This window comes from Herpailurus yagouaroundi, unplaced genomic scaffold (genome assembly GCF_014898765.1).
Source record: "Herpailurus yagouaroundi ecotype Mexico unplaced genomic scaffold, PumYag 67493, whole genome shotgun sequence".
NCBI lineage: Eukaryota > Metazoa > Chordata > Mammalia > Carnivora > Felidae > Herpailurus > Herpailurus yagouaroundi.
Window position 1 is genome coordinate 2,031,410 of NW_024420301.1, and position 14,059 is coordinate 2,045,468.

The 14,059-nt window shown below is 35.3% G+C and overlaps 1 protein-coding gene and 1 non-coding gene across 2 annotated transcripts in view; both read left to right on the forward strand.

Moving 5' to 3' along the window:
• Positions 1 to 14,059, forward strand: part of GABRA3 (gamma-aminobutyric acid type A receptor subunit alpha3) — a 354,827-nt gene that overhangs the window by 263,296 nt on the left and 77,472 nt on the right. The gene's annotated exons all lie outside the window — the stretch shown is intronic.
• On the forward strand, positions 2,134 to 2,238 carry LOC121025102 (U6 spliceosomal RNA). The gene has a single exon (XR_005787944.1). It is a non-coding gene; the product is annotated as a U6 spliceosomal RNA (small nuclear RNA).

The following is a 14,059-nucleotide window of genomic DNA, read 5'->3' on the forward strand; positions in this document are numbered from 1 at the left end:
TGGGCATGTATAGGTGACTTTGACTAACCAAATGTGACTGGAAATAACATGTGTCATTTCTGAGGGAGGTTGGGAAACTTTTAAGAGCAGTACATAATTTTCCATGTTCCTCTCCCCTGGCCACAGTGAGTAGCATTATGCCAGGTGGCCTTGACTCTATCATTCTGTGTCCCTTATTGAAGATGTTATAGAAGAGAATGCCCCTCCCCACAACCTGAGATAGACATGTAGTGTGAGTGAGAAATAAATCTCTGTTGTTTTAGGACGCTCAAATTTTAGCATTTGTTGTTACTGCATGTTAATCTAACCTATTTTGACTGATATATCAAAGGAGTAAAGGGCTTCAAAAAAGAAGACAGTGATCAATAATAATAACATCAGTAACAGCTAAGTATAAACGTTAACATCAGTATAGTATTTATAATGTGCTATGGACAGTTCTTATCACTCCACTTTTATAAACTAATGACTTTGTAAGATAGGTACTATTATTTCCACTTTACAGTTGAGGAAATTGAGACAAGAGTGGGTAAGAAAAATTTTAGGATCACCTAGGGAGGAAATGGTTGATCCATCATTCATACTCTGGCAGTTTTGCTGCAAGTTCATCCTCTTTACTATTATTTATACATTTTTACAACATTTTTGATTATTACAAAGAGATCAAGAATATAGAGAATTAAATGTATTAGGTTTGGCAACATAGAAGACATTGGCATTCTTCACATACACTGTTTCAATGTATTATTTAGTGTACTAGTGAGTTTTTAGGAGTTGGCATAGAAGTAGTGAAGATAGTAAATAAAGAAAATACTTTTTGGGAGCTTGTTTGAAAATGAAAGATACATTTGGGGCAAAATAAACAGTTGCTTTTTTAAATGTAGAGACTTGCACTTATTTGTGAGATAGCAGAAAGTGGACATCGGAAAGACAAAGACTGAAGATATGGTAGAAATGGGACATTTCATAGGACAGAGTAGAAATATGAACAGTTATAATGTATGAAGGAGAATTTGGAGAGAATAGAGCATAAGTGCAGAAATATGAGTGACATACTTGTAACAAAGTGCATAAAAGAGAAGGGTTTGAAGAAGAGATGAGAGTGTATACAATTGTGGAGAGAATGAAGCAGACTATATATTAACAGAGGAGGGGATTGTGGAATGAGGTAGTTGGAGAGATGGATGAGGATGATGAGATGTGGATGGGTAAAAATCCATAAGAAAATGAAGAGCAAGTGAGGGGCAGAAGAGGAAATCAACACATTGAGATTGAAGAGAAAGAATAGAGAACGAATGAAGAGAACAGGATAATGGAGAAAGTGAATAATAAAAGAAAATAGAATCGAATATAGGTTTGAGTTTTGGAGGCATGATAGAAAAAAAGAAGAAAAGACAGGGAAAGATGGGAATGTTGAAATATGAAGAAGATAGAAATATGATGAAATATGAAGATTGAGGAGGGCAGCAGATGAAATAGACCAGAGGATTAGTCACCAGAAAATAAAGTTAGATGAATGGGAAGAAGATGACCATTAATTCATTCATCCCAGTCTGAACTGAACAAGAAAGTGGAGTTTGATAAAATAGGAATCTATGTGTAATGCCTGTGTGTTTATTCTGAAGTATAGAATAAAGGAAGTATAGCAGTTCAGAAGCATAAGGCCATTGGTTATCTTACATAGTAAATGATTCACCTTGGACCCAGGAGGATGGGTCTGGAGGGAGACCTATGTTCAAAACTGAAAATAGTAAAGCTTGGCTCTATGGCTCCACAATTTATTCATCTAGTGACCTTTTGCAAGACACAAACTATCTGCTTTCTCATTCTGATGATAATGTAGCTGCTGCCTGTCTTGCAGACATATGAAAAGCATAAATTAGATAAGGGTAAAAGAACACTTATAATTTTTCAGGAAGTGTTATTCTACATTATTATTATTATTGTTATTGTTATCATTATTATTTTGACCCTTGGAAATCTTATCCCAATTCTATGGAAAACTACAGAGGGTCAGCGTTAGAAAATCTCACCAAAGATTTCCTAGTTATGTAACTAGGGCAGTTTAGAATGAAACCTTCATCTTGAGACCTCAGGACAACCATAAAAATGCAGGTCAAAGCACATTACCTGCTGCTTTCTTCAGCAGCACACATACTAAAATTAAAACAGTACAGAGAAGACAAACAGAGCCCAGATCAGGATGATACATACGTTTGTGAAGTATTTTCCATTTTTTAGACATAGATATATAGGATATTTCATTTCTATTAATGACATTTATTGAGGCAGATATGGATAAACATGTTCGTTGTATTGTTCTTTATACCTATTATGTGTAAATGTTGCATAATACATAATGCAGTAAAAGCAAGTTCCACTGATTATTTGAGTAGGAGGGACAAGTACCTATTGAATTTAACTAGATTTATTCCCATTGACCTGAATCATGCATTCAACACATTTATGAGTACTTATTATGTTTAAGGCTTTGAGACATGTGCTGAGCTACAAAGATAAATAATACACATCTCATGCTCATAATGACCTTACAGTCTAGTAATTAAAGCAGACATTGTGTACAGATAGCTGCAAAATAATGTAAAAGCCCTTAAACCAAAGGAGGTGTGAAATGTGATAGAATCATAGGGTGAGGAATATCCAAAATCATGTGGAGGCATCAAGGAAAGTTGTAAAAAGGAGCCAATTAATCCTGTGTCTTGAATCTTGAAGGAGGTATAGGTAACTATCAAACAGGTGAGAGATGAGGCGAGCTATAGGAGGGTATTCCAGGCAAAGGCAATAGCATGCATAAAGATAGGTATTAATGAATTGACATCATGCATCAGAAAATCCATGTCTTTCTTTAGAACTTTCATTTATTTATTCTTCCAAAATTACTTCTAGGAGGCTTAATGAGACTCAAACAATATTCTGGGCACTAGGGATAAAGTGGTAAGCAAAAATAGATGAGGTCTCTGCCCTCATATAACTTACATTCTAGTGGGTGAAACAATTAAACCATAATGATAACAGAATAAGTGCTGTGATCAGGGAAGTACAGAATGCTATAGAAACATTTAGCAGGGACAATGAAGTGAGTCTGTGGGGAATATCTACAATGAATTTTAGAGGAAATCACTTTTAAACTGAGACTTAAAAGATATGTAGAAATAAATTAGACTAAAAGATAGGGAGGGAATGTTCCAGAGAGAGTATGGCCAGTATGAAGTCCAGGAGAATGAGGTGGGGGAAGTAGTAATGATACACTAAAGAAGTGAAAAGAAATTCAGTATGACTGGACCATAGAGTAATGTGCAGAGTATTGGAGTGGAGAGTATGAGCTACATTGGCATAAAAATAATAGGAGGCCATTAAAGAGTTTATTGCAAGGGAATGGCACAGATTTGCATTTTAGACACATCAGTCTGGGAACAATGGTGGAAGGTAGATGGGAAGAAGGCAAGGATGAAGATAAGCTATACATATGAGCTATAATACTCTAACAATAATATTAATAACAACTATTTTGTGTTGAACACATACTATGTTCCACTTTATGTAAAATATCTGTAATATTCACAAAAACTGTTCAATATAGGCATTATTATCCCTATTGAACTGATCCAGTAAGTGAAGCTTGAAAAATAAAAATGACTTGCCCAAGATGATGCACTTATTAGGCAAATGCAGGTCTGTCTCAAGCTATTGCTTTTTGCACTAAAAAGGTTTTGAAGAAGAATATAGATATACAATATGTAGCATTGGTGGTATTTGGTACCTGATTGGAAGTTGGTGAGGGTCAGGATGTTGTATGAGTGCTACTAACGAGTAAAGAAGTCTCCCTGGATAATGAAAGTACTAAGGGTTAGAAAAAATAATAATCCAAGTATTAACATTTCTATTGAATGTGGAGAAATAAATAAGTTTTTGGAAAATGGCAGTGATAAGGAGGGGTAGTGGTAAATATAGCCAAATAGCATACCTATTTGGAAGGATTTCTGCATAATAGATGAGGGATAATAATCTGGAAGTGATACAGAATATATTCATCCTGTACTTATAGGGAAGCATTATTGATTTTTTTAAAAAAATGGAGTAGCATAATCAGATCATTTGTGTTACAATTTGCTGAACTCAAAAATGTACAATAGTTTAAACCTGATGGAAGTGTATTTCTTGTTCCTTAAATTCTAAATTATAAATTATAAAGCAGGTGTTCCTCATTGGCAAGTGGCTCATTCCTAAGTAGTGTTTCAGGGACCCAAGCTCCTTTCATCTGGTGTCTGCCATATTCAATACATGGTTTCCAAGACCACTGTGCTTCTCTGTATCAAGTAAGTAGAAGATGAAAAAGCATTCAGGACTGTATGTGGGTAGTGTTTAAAATCTGGGTCTTGAGTGGCATACTTATTTCTACTGATAGTTCTTTGGCTAGAGTGAGGTCGCATGGACATGCCTAACTGCAAGGGAGGCTGAGAAAAGCAACACTGCTATGTTCCCAAGTAAAAGTGAGAATGGATTTGGTGAATGGCTGAAGTTCTCTGCCAATTCCAGAGGGGTTTTTTTTATTATTATTAAAATGTAAGGTTGCACTCTGGAGAATCAGTTGGAAGCAGGGATACCAGTTAGTTGACCATTTTGTAATCCAGGAAAGACTATTCAGGGATGAAGCAAAGGCAGCAAAAAGTAAGAGTGGAGAAGAAAGTAGAGGCTTTCAAAAGAACTTGGTGTCCAATTAGATATGGGGTAATGAGGAAGAAGGAATATTGAGAATGTCCCTTACATATTTTCTCTGGATACTGAGAAGATTGTGGTGCTATTATTTTATTTTTAAAAGCAATGTAGAAGCAGCAGATATTTTATAGAGAGGAAAGTGTGTTTAGAGAATCTACACTTATTTAGGATTTTCTATATGCCAGGTGATGTGTTAGGTGCTTCACACATATTTATCTCATTTCTCATGGCAGTGATTGTGCATTGTGCAATGTATGCAACATTGTGATTAAGAAGGTAGGTTCTGCATTAAGACTACTTCTGGTCCTTCATCTGTAAAATATAGTGAATCATAACAATGCCTGTCTCATAAGGCTATTGTGTGGAGTAAATACGATATAAGCCTTATGAATTGCTTGATATATCCTGGCACATGTCCACTTTGGAGGTTTTTATTTTCATAATCCCACTTTTTTGATTAATAAACTGAACTGAGCCAAAGTCATACCACTAGTAAGTGGCAGAACTTGTACAGAAACCCAAGTCACTTTTAGGTTAAAGCAAACACTTTTCCCTTTACTACATCCCACCACTTCCTCTAAGAAGGGAACGTAGGGGATATAAAGTTTAAGTATAATGAGTCTGAGGTGGACATGACAAGCTGCAGTTGGAAATTCAGCTCTGAAGCTCAGAACTTTGACACAATGAAATTTTATAAAATTGAATACATTGCACAAAGTATATTTTTGTGTTAAGCTACACAGTAATAGTATCTCACATTTAGCTGAAAATTAAAGAAAATAAGAACTCACTTCTCCATAATGTATCATTGACAAGAAAGGAGCATTTTTTGAAGCAATTAAAAGAGGCTTACTGTCATATTCAGAGCTTCATTGCTTCCTTTATTCTTTCATTGTATGATTGGGTCAGTTTTGCTTATTTACTTGGGATGTTCCAAAGACAGATTATTTCAAAGATAAATTGTGAAAATGTTAACAGTAAAGCTAGTCTCTTCCTAGTTTAGATGCAAATAGCTTGCACAGGAGTCTTTATAATAGAGATTGCCTCTGAAATGGTCAGGAACCAGGGAGGGCATTTGGGTCACATTGTTAGCTGTATAGGATTTAATGTAATCAAATCAACTAGGCACTGATAGCTTTGTTTCACAGTTCTTTTTTGTAATGGATTTTGCTCTAGGGGATTCCACCTGTAGTTCCTCTTTCATTAAACTAGAAACTGAGTCACAGAACCCCAGTTAGTAAGCCTCACTCTAATGAACAGACGTAAGAGCATAGAAGATGTAGAGTGACTCATTTTGGGCTCCGAGAAAGCTTACAATGAGGTGAGAAGCAAGTAATAGTACAAGTCCCCAGTTACACATACACAAAATTATGCTGTGTATTCTATATGGTGATATCAACCCCTACCCTTGAAGAGCTCATATCCTAGCAGGAAAGATAGGACACATCATTCACTGTACTATCAGGCATAATGGAATTTTCACAAAAAGCCAACAATGAAGTGCTGTGAACTAAAAAGTACAGGTTTCATTATGAATTGGAAGCATGGGTCCAGATATGAAAGGGCTTTATAGGAGAACTGGCATTGAGCTGGAAGGAAGAAAGGAAGAATGTATTCCCAAGTGGTCAGATTCAAGAGGAAAATCAGGGTCTTGAAATAACAAGAATTGCCTTTACTCTCAAAGGCAAGAAGCTGATATCCAGACAGATTGAGTCTGTTTAAAAAACTCATTCTAACACAAGGGTGGGACTGATTCACAGATCACCAGAAGATTCTCTGTAGTTCTAAAGAACCAAGCCATTTTATATTACATTTTATTATTTTATTTTAGATGCTACTCCTAGATAGAGTGAAGACTGCATGTTATAATGAAATAAACTTTAGAGTAGGAATTAAGACTCTGGGTAAGAGTCCCAACTTTGGCCCACATCAGCATGTAACCATAGACAAAGCATTTCTCCTCTGTGGGCCGCAGTTTCTTTTGGGAAACAGGGTTGAAAAGAATTACTCTGTCTTGCAGAAATATTTATTAAGTCAAGAATTTATTGCCTATCTCTTATGGGCCAACAACCATAGTAGGGCTAGGATTACTTACAATGATAGAGTCTCTTCTCTTAAGTTACTCACAGGCCTGTTCAGAAGACAGACACATAAACAGATCATGATAATTTTATGTGCTGTTAAAAATTATTAAAGAAAACACCTTAGGTAATAATAACAAACTTTATTTCACTTCATGAAGTAGACAGTCTCCTACTGCAAAATTGGAAAATGTGGCAGAAGATAGAAAGCTTTCATATGATAAAGAATAAAGAACTAGGAAGAGAAAAATAGAAAATATCTGATTGGGTGAGACCACATAGTCAACCTTGTTTGGGATAAAAAAGGCCCAGAGTTGGCTTGGCATTTGGGGCTTGGCTGAGTGGCTATACAGTGTTTCTGGCCAAGTAGAATATTTACAGGAACACAAAAGTTATCTAAGTTTCAGTTTGTTGACATGGCACCCCAAACAGAAGGAGCTCCATCTTGGACCTAGAAACTCATTTCAACAGTGCTAAGGACTGAGGTGTTTGCCCAAAGTGCTCTGTGATTTCTGTGAGCTAGAGAACTCTCTATGCCTATAGCACACATAAAAAGCATCATGGAAGAGGTAATATTTAAGCAAAGACTCGAAGGAAATTTGTTGCACATATCAAAGGAAATGGCATTTCAGGCTTAAAAAATGTGTGCAAAAACAGAAACATGAGAGCTTTGTTTGCTGAAATCACACATATCTACAGATATATGGAGAGTGGGGAAAAGTGTGAAAGTCAGAAAATGAGTCTGGAGCTACATGTCTGAAGTAATTGTTAAAATTTAGATGTGTTCCCTATAAAGGCTAAATGAACTGCTAAACTGGTGGTCTTCTAATTAGGAGGCCCAAGGTACTAAATGTACATTAGGAGGCCCAATGTACTAAAGACTTTTGCCTATAGCACAAGGATTTAATGGTAAACCTGCAGACAACTGGCATTCTTATGACTAATATGCTGCTTGTTTTGGGTGTTTGGTGGTGGTTTATTTGAAATGGCTCATCCTCTACTGATAATAGCTAGTAATGACTTACTATTTTTTTTCTTTTGCATCATAAATCTCACACCCTGCCCTTTACTCCATGGTCATAGAAAGAGCCTACCTAGCACCTCAACCACTTCTGAAGTGTTTTCTACTCTTTGGTTTGTAGAAAGAATATTCCTCAGAATTCAAAACAGATTATTCCATTTCTAAAAAGCCCAGGTGACATACTGTCTACAGCGGGCTCAGACTGAACTCCAAAGGCCTTTGTGCCCTACTAAATTTGTTTCTCCTTCCTTTATTACTCTTAATGTGTTGAGAGTCTCACTGAACAATGAGTGCATATACTCAATAAAATTTAGATCTTTAACTTTTAGGACTTCAGTTAGTTCAGAAACTTCTTTTCTCTAGAATTTTTTCCTACATTATGCCTCCGCTTTAAAAAATCAGTATTCTATATGCAAAAATCTAGAAATAATTTAATGGTTTTCTGTGAGGCAGTTGTTAAGAGCTGGGTGATTCATTTTGACTCATATTCATTTTATAATTTTTAAATATTTTTAATTGTATGACATGCATATTTTGAGGTGTACAGATGTTATGTGTATAGCTCCACAATGTTCTAGGTAAGGAATGTGTTCTAGATGTTGAGGTAGTATAAGGGTAAAGAAATGGGTAAGCAGCTTAGTAAAGTGAGAGAAGACCAGAGCCTCATTTTCCAGGAGGATCACTTTCCCTGAGCCAAAGGCAAAAGGGCACTAAGAACATAAATGCAGTAGCTTCTGAGTTGGAATTTTTTTCTAGTTGGGTTAATGCATGGCATACATTCCCATGTAAAAGCAAATGACTTACATGTGGTATTCAGTCTAGTTCAGGAGATAAGACATATGTACCAAAAAAAATCCTAAAAATGCAAAGCACTATATAATAAATATAAAACAAACGTTGACTATTGTGTCAATGCTATAATAGAAACTAATCAGCAAATAGCATAGTAAGAATAATCTCTGATATATGTGCTCATTTTGAAAATGTACTTAGATAATTCCAATGGGATGAGATAACACACCAAATAACCAAGTCACAAATTTGTCTCAGTTCCAAAGCAGTAAAAAAGAAACTATTTACTCAGTGGCTTTAAGTCAATAATGAGATGGCATAGCTTAATCATTGGCGTAAACATTTTCAAACTACCATATTCAGCCCATTGTTTACCTCCTTATTTCATGCACCCCTACCACTTTGAGATTCTGATATACATACCTTCTACCAGAGGTAAATTAAAAAAAATTAATGTTTATTTTTGAGAGAGAGAGAGAGAGAGAGACAGACAGACAGACAGACAGGCAGAGAGAGAGGGAGACAGAATCAGAAGCAGTCTCCAGGCTCCAAGCTGTCAGCACAGAGCCTGGCACGGGGCTCAAACCCACAAACCGTAAGATCATGACCTGAGCTGCAGTTGGATGCTTATCTGACTGAGCCACCCAGGCACCTCAGAGGTAAAATTTATATTACCCATGGGTAGTGCATACCATAGGAAATAGATGAGATACTGAGAATCACTGGTATTAGGATTCAGTGTAAAAGACATTAATCTAGTTATTGTACTCTCAATCTCAGTGCTTAGATATCTTGTCTCCCTACATAATACTATCCAGTTTTAGAGCTTTAATTGGCATTTGTAAAATATAAGCTAACAAGGCACAGAGACCTGGAATAACTTGCACATAGCTACTAAGAGGTAGAGTGGGTTGTAAATCTTATAAATCTGGATTTGGTATCTATACTCTTAAAGGCTATACTATAATGCCTCTCTTGCATTTTTAATTTCATAAGAGCTCTTTTTGAAGTATTGTTTACGAATGATAAAATTTATGTTGTAAGTGTACAATTCAATTATTCTTAGCAAATTTACAGAGTTGTACAACTATAACCACAAACTAGATTTAGAACATTTCCATCACCTCTAAAACTGTCTCCAAACCTTTGCAGTCACCATACATTCTCAACCTCAGCCCCAGGCAATCACTAATCTACTTCCTGTCTCTATAGATGTGCCATTCTGGGACACTTAATATGAATGGAAAGATACAGTATGTGACTTTTTGTGCTCGCTACTTTCACTTGGCATAATACACTTGAGAGTCACCCGTTCTGTTGTCCTTATTACTTTTCATTGATGACTAATATTCTTTTGTGCAAATACACCACATTTTCATCATTCATTATTTGATAGGTGTTTTTACCTTTTGGTTCTCATAAATAATTCTGCTATGAACAGGTCTTTCTGTGGACACATTTTCATTTCTATTCAATAATGGAGAATTAGAGTGGAACCACAGACTTTTATAGACAATATGTGTTTAACTTTTTAAGAAACTGCCAAAATGTTTTCCAAAGAATGCTTTAGCGTTATACATTTCCACCAGGGATTTATGAGGTTCCATTTTTTCCAAATTATTGCAAACACTTGATATTTTCAGTCTTTTTTATTTTAGCCATTCTAATACACATTTAGCAATCTCTCATTGTGATTTTAATTTGCATTCCCCTAATGATAGATGATGTTGAATATCTTTTTATGTCCTTATTGACACAATATTTTTATTAAATATATATTTAAATATCTTTTCTATTTTCAAATTGGGCTGTTTTCTTCTCATTTTTAAGTTGTAAGAGTCAGTTATATGTTCTTAATACAGGTTATTTATCAAGATATGATTTACAAATATATTCACCCACATTATGGCTGTCTTTATTTTCTTAGTGGTGTATTTATAAGAGAAAAAGGTTTAAATTTTGATGAAGTCCATTTTATCATACTTTTAATTTTAATTAAAAAAAATATTTTTTTTACATTTATTTATTTTTGAGAGACAGAGAACACAAGTGGGGGAAGGGAAGAGAGAGAGAGGGAGACACAGAATTTGAGGCAGGCTCCAGGCTCTGAGCTGTCAGCACAGAGCCCGACATGGGGCTCAAACTCACAAACTGTGAGATCATGACCTGAGCCAAAGTTGCGTGCTTAACTGACTGAGCCACCCAGGTGCCCCAATTTTTAAAATATTTATTTATTTATTTATTTATTTATTTATTTATTTATTTATTCATTCATTCATTCATTCATTTAAATTTTAGTTAACATACAGTGCAATATTGGCTTCAGGAATAGAATTCAGTCATTTGTCATTTACATACAACACCCAGGGCTCATCACAAGTGCCCTCCTTAATACCCTTCACCCATCTAGCCCATCTCCAACCCACCTCCCTCCATTAACCGTCAATGTGTCCTCTATCATTAAGAGTCTCTTGTGGTTTGTTTCCCTCTCTTCTCTTCCCCCTACTTCCTATATATTTATCTGTTTTGTTTCTTAAATTCCACATATGAGTGAAATCATATGGTATTTGTCTTTCTCTGACTGACTTATTTCGCTTACCATAATACCCTCTAGTTTTATCCACGTCATTACAAATGGCAAATTTTCATTCTTTTTGGTGGCTGAGTAATATTCCAGTGTGTGTGTGTGTGTGTGTGTGTGTGTGTGAGTGTCTTGATATATATATATATATATATATATACCTATATATGTATATACACATATATACATACACCACATCTTCTTCATCCATTTGTCAGTTGATGGACATTTGGGCTCTCTCCATGGTTTGGTTATTGTTGATAATGCTGCTATAAGCATTGGGGTGCATGTACCCCTTCAAATCTGTATTTTTGTATCCTTTGGGTAAATACCCAATAGTGCAATTGCTGGACCATAGGGTAATTCTAACAATAGTGCAATTGCTAGATCATAGGGTAGTTCTAATTTTAGTTTTTTGAGGAACCCCTTTTTTATATAGCTCACACTTTTGGTGTTCTAAGAAATCTTTGACTCAAGTTTACAAAGATTTTCTACTATAGGTTTTTAGAAGCTTTAGCTCTTCAATTTTGTTCTATGTTCCATTGGAGTTGATTTTTGCTTATGATATAAGGTAAGAATCTTTGTTCATTTTTTTCTGCACGTAGATATCAAATTCTCCTGGCACCTTTTATTAAAAAAGCTATTTTTTGTGGATTGAATTGCCTTGGACCTTGGTCAACGTCAGTTGACCACAAATGTGGAAGTTCATTTCTGCACTTTCTATTCTTTTCCTTTGATCTATATTGTCTGTCTTTAGACCAAACCCATGCTTTGTTGATTACTGTAGCTTATTGGTATGCTTTGCAATTGGGAAGTGAAAGTATTCACAGTTATTTTCTTTTTAAATACATTTTGCCTATTCTAGATCCTTTGTATTCCTGTGTAACTTTTAGGATCAGTTTGCTACTTTTACAAAAAGAAAAGCTTTTGAGATTTTGATAAGGAATATGTTGAATCTATGATCAATTTGGAGAGAATCTTAATGATGTTAGGACATCTATAAACAGAATATCTAAAACCTACTATTTGCAATTAAAAACAGTCTTGCTTCTTGCTTTCCATTTTTTATGTTTTTAACTTTTTTTGCTTGCCTAAATTTTTAAACAGCTTTACTGAAATATGATTCACATGTCATATAATTTACCCTTTTAAAGTATACAACTAAATATTCTCCAGTATATTTACAGAGCTGTGCAGCCATCACTAATATATAATTTCAGAATACTTTAGTTGCTCTTAAAAAGAACCACCAAAGCGATTAGCAGTCACTTCCCATTGCTTTCCTTCTTAGACTGGTTAAAATCTTCGGGAAAATGTTTAATAAGAGTGTACATCATTGTCTTGTAAATGATCTTAGGAAGAAATAGACTTTCATCATAAAGTATGGTTCTAGATGTAGATTTTTCACAAATGTTCTTTATCAATTGAGAAAATTCCCTTTTGTTTCTAGCTTTTTGAGAGTTTTGGGTCATGAATGGGTGCTGAATTTCATCATCCTTCTGTTTCCCTTCAAGTTATTCTTTACAGAGCTGCTAGAATGATCCTAAAATGTTAGATCAAATCACCATTCTACTCAAAATCATGCAATACTTCCACATTTCATTTAAGGTGAAAACCAAAATATCTTAAGGAGGGCCTTATACTATATAGTCCATTTCCCATAGTTTCCTCTTTAAATTTATCTTTTATTAATCTTCCCTCTTCATCTGTCCACTATAGCCACAATGGTCTAGTTGCTATTCCTTAAATACACTGGGAAAACTTCAACCTCAAGGCCTTTGCATTTGTTACCCCCTCTATTTCGAATGTTCTTCCTCAAATTGTCTACAAGGCTCATTCTCATTTCCTTCAGATCATTGCTCAAATACTCAGTGAGGTATTCCCTGAACACCCTATTGAAAATTACAATCCTTCCCCAATACTATCTATTCACATACTATATTTCTTCCTGAGGCATATTATGTTTTAATATACTATGTATGTATGTATGTATGTATGTATGTATGTATGTATTTATCTATCTATCTATCTATCTATAAATACTTTATATTTTTTGTTTTCCCTCTACTCAAATGTAAGCTCTAAGAGGGCAGCACTCTTGGTGTGTTTACTAATGTACTTACATTGCTTAGAATAATACCTGGCACATAGTAGGTGATCAAAAAATATTTGATGACTACATCAAAGAATCCAGAAACTTTTAGTCAGCTCTAGGACAGGCTTGTTGGATGATTTGGGCAATTTCCTTCCCTTCTGTTTCATCATAAGTGAAACATCTGAAGGGATAATACTGGATGTTTTCAGTAAGGCTCTTTCTGCTCTGAAATTCTAGGAAAGAGGCTATATGCCCAGTTAAGATAATAAGTTGAGATATTATGCTATTAAGGAATCAAACTAAGATGCTATTCAGGGGTGCCTGGGAGGCTCAGTCAGTTGAGCATCCAACTCTTGATTTCAGCTCAGGTCATGTCCCAGGGTCGTGGGATAAAGCCCCACATCGGGATCCATGTTCAGCATGGAGCCTGATTAAGATTTTCTCTCTCCCTCTGCCCCTTTCCTCTTCTTGTGAGCTGTCTCTCTCTCTCTCTCTTAAATTAAAAAAAATGCTATTTTGACTGGAATGCTAAAAATGCCTAAACCCTGTCTGCCCAGTGTACACCTCGTCTCTACAAGATCACCATAGAAATATATGGTTTTAGGAGAGAAAACTCATTCATTAATTAATTCACCAATGGATATGTATTGAATATCTACAATGTGCTAGGTAATGTGCTAGGCTCCTGGAGCACATGAAAGAGAAAACAAGACAAAAATCCATAACCTTATAGTAAGGAGAAAAAAATGATG